The 3,458-nt window shown below is 41.8% G+C and overlaps 1 long non-coding RNA gene across 1 annotated transcript; it reads left to right on the plus strand.

The window, feature by feature from the left end:
• Positions 1-754: 754 nt before the first annotated feature.
• On the plus strand, positions 755-1,844 carry LOC140850858 (uncharacterized). Its single transcript, XR_012136504.1, has 3 exons — positions 755-1,159; positions 1,249-1,339; positions 1,434-1,844. It is a non-coding gene; the product is annotated as an uncharacterized lncRNA (long non-coding RNA).
• Positions 1,845-3,458: the final 1,614 nt, after the last annotated feature.

Genomic DNA, 3,458 nt, shown 5'->3' on the forward strand with positions numbered 1-3,458 from the left:
GGTTAGGAATGAAGGATGATTCCGACTAGAGGATCTATACTAGCGAGGTTGGAGATTTTGTAATTAAACCTTAGTTTATTGGATAATTATAGATTTATAGTCAATTATTAATGAATTTTGAGACATGAATTTGATATTTGATTTTGAATTTAGATGCTCTAAATCTATTTTATTTTATTTGCTTAATAAATAATAGAATTAAATTTTTTATTATATTTTATTTATGATAGATTTTAACTAATTATGATCGATAGTTTTATGTTATCGAAAATGGTACTGACCGTGTTATATCTCGAATTTGAGGTATGATATAAAAAGAATTAGTTCTATCTCTCACATACAAGGTAATTGCACTTAGGCTATCCGAAGATAAGGACTTTGATCCTCTAATAGATTAGGATTGAATTAGAGAGCCTGGCTCCGGACCCCCTATATTTCATGCTATTCTCCAATCATCATTTATTATCAGGAGATTCTTTTGGCCATATAGGATATGCTCAAAAGCACCGTCATACATGTACATTTTGATTTTTTTTATTTTAGAATATTTGGATTAAAATGAAAAATTACTACAATGTGTTTTCAAACAGGAGGCACCAAAATAAAAATTTTAAGGGATCTGAGTATTTTCTTACAATTGAATTGAATGAAAAATGTAACAAAAAAAATTGAATAAAAAAAAGTTTTCTAATCTAGAGACGTCTATTGATGGCTATATTTGAATTTGATTCGCATCTTTGGTTGGCAAATGATATCGTAGCCCTCGTCTCCAGGTACCGGCTTCTCGAAAGAAATGCGGACTATTAGCATGGAATGTGGCGGGAAGCATTGGCGCCAATGATTTCCTGCACTTTTCTAGCTTAAAACCGAACCCCCCTCTCATCGGCCCTCCGTCTCCATCCCCTCCCCCCACCTCCCTCAGAACTCTTCCAACTCGCCTCTCCCGGGTCAACAAGGCAGCCAACGGCACAACGGAGAATGGCAGCCCCAGCATCCAGGAGCCCTCTCTCAAAGTCCCCAAGCTCTCGGATAATGGTGCCACCGTGGACCAGCACCACCTCACTCTCCCTCTCCCTCTCCTCAAGGTCAAGAAGCTCTCCCAAAATGCTGTCTTGCCTTCGAGAGCTTCCCCTCTATCTGTTCGTTACGACCTCTCCAGGTTAAAAACCTTCATTTCTTTTGGTCTCTTTCAATCGTGGGAATCAAATCCTAGATCTCCGATACTAAACTCTCTTGTCCTTTTACCAGCCCGCTGAAGCGAAAGTCTTCGCTCGAGGGAAAGCTCTTACTCCCACCGATCTCAACATTGCCATCCCTGAAGGGACCTACGCCCGTTTCGGTAATCCCTTTTTCTCCAGATCATCTTTTTTTTCCCTTGGAGTTGCTGTCCACGTGTTTGATAAAATGCTTTTGCCTCATCTGATGGTTTGTAGTGCCTCGGTCGGGGCTGGCGTGGAAGCATTCCATTGATGTGGGAGCGGGTGTGATCGATGCGGATTACCGCGGACCGATCAGCGTCGTTATGTTCAACCACTTGGATGTAGATTTCGAGGTGAAGCCCGACGATCGGATTGCTCAGATGATCATGGAGAGGATTATGACTCCAGATGTGGTCGAGGTTGGTGATTTGGTTCCACTGTTAGGGGAGCTGGAGGATTTGGATCCGTTGGGGTTTGAAAATGGGAAATAATATATAGATGCTATTGATGTTTAAGATTTTTGGGGATGGCACTCTTCTTGCTTCTTGGGAAGGGAATTCTACCAGTGAAGTGTGATCAGTGAATCATGTTCTGTTACTATGAACTGAGCACCTCATCAATCTAAATGGTTTAATGTTTGGTTCATTCTCTTTCATTATTCATCCTTTCAGTGTTTTTTGTCTTACTATCAGTAATTAATTAATGGACCATCCAAGAGGCCTTTGTGATCCATCCATCTAGAAACTTTAGGTCTTGTGAAATCTCATTTGGATCTAAATTGTGACCAAATCAAGAATTAGGAAAAGAATTGAAATAAAGAATGCAAGTCTATTGAAATATTTTATATCTATTTCCACGACAACAAACATGCGAGAGAGAAAAATAAGGAACAATGTCATTAGAAATAACACATTGCATCACTGTATGTTAGTTCATAATTATTTTCTGTTTGAACTAATTGTGTATAATTCATGAATAAATAAGTTTTTTTTAAAAAAAAATCAGTTTGGTCAAATGATTCTTACTTAATTTGTTGGTAGAATTTAGAGATGTAGCAAAAATTTCGATACGACCTCCTTCGTATCTGATCGTAAATACCTTGCGTGAAACTTGGATGTTACTCTAGCAATCGACAAAGAAGAGAGAAGGATGCCAGGGTTTAGCGTTGGAACTAGAGAGGGAGAGAAAATAAGGGAGAAAAGATCTTTATTCACTCAATCACGCTATGAAATCCTAATACAACTTATGTATATTTGTACACAGCCATTAGATCTGATTAAAAACTCTTTTTGACTAAATCCAATATACGAAAGTACTCACCGAACCATGTCTAATCTATATCTCATAGCTCTCACCCCTTAGATTTAATTCTAGCTCAAACTCTTGAGTTAGCCCCTTCAAGATCTCCCAAACAAGGCCTCAAGATGCAAAATCAATCCTAGTCGAAGCCAGAATCCATGCATCATTCTGTTCCCAATTCGAGTCGACTCGTTAGACCTCGAGCTGGCTCGACTGTCGTTCCACCGCACGTGTCAGTGAATTCCGCTCTTTGTTTCGCATCTAAACCGGCTCTCTCAGGATCTCGAGCTGGCTCAACTCAGTCTCAGTCGACTCGATCCAGATCCAAGTCGGCTCCTTTGCTGCAAAAACAGATCTTCTTTCTAGGACTTCTTCCGTCCTAGTCCTAAGACCCATACCTGATCCTAGCTTCTGGAATCATCATCATGACTCTCTCATGGCCTCCCAAGGCTTGGGAGCACCATCCATTTACAACAATCTTCACCTTAGTGCTCCAAGTCTTGGCAAACCTCGCACAATCCATCTGCATAACCCTCCTGCCTTCCTTGTCTCTTGGCATCCACCAATGTCCTGTTGTCCTTCAATACTTCTGCTCATACATCTGATGCATCTGCATTTGCTGCCGCTAAAATAGATCTCCTGTGCACCACGCCCTGTGCATCAATCCTGCACTCTGTGTGCCTCTGCCACCAAGGAACTCGAAGCCTGTGTCCTCCAAGATATCCTCCTCAGTCCCGGTACTCCACAGCCTCCACCTAGATCCCAGACTCCCACAACTGCATGTAGTCCAGATATGTCTCTGTCCCACAGCCGTCTGTATCCGGTTGTGCCTTCTATCGCGGCTCCGCAACTATCTGTCTCTGCAGCTGCGCCTGTGCTCGGTCTAGGACTGCCTATCTCCACAGTCGTGCCTGTGCTGCAGCTCCATAGCCGCCTCTCTCCGCCATGCTCATGCTGCAG

This window comes from Elaeis guineensis, chromosome 13, assembly GCF_000442705.2.
Source record: "Elaeis guineensis isolate ETL-2024a chromosome 13, EG11, whole genome shotgun sequence".
In the NCBI taxonomy this organism is placed as follows: Eukaryota; Viridiplantae; Streptophyta; class Magnoliopsida; order Arecales; family Arecaceae; genus Elaeis; species Elaeis guineensis.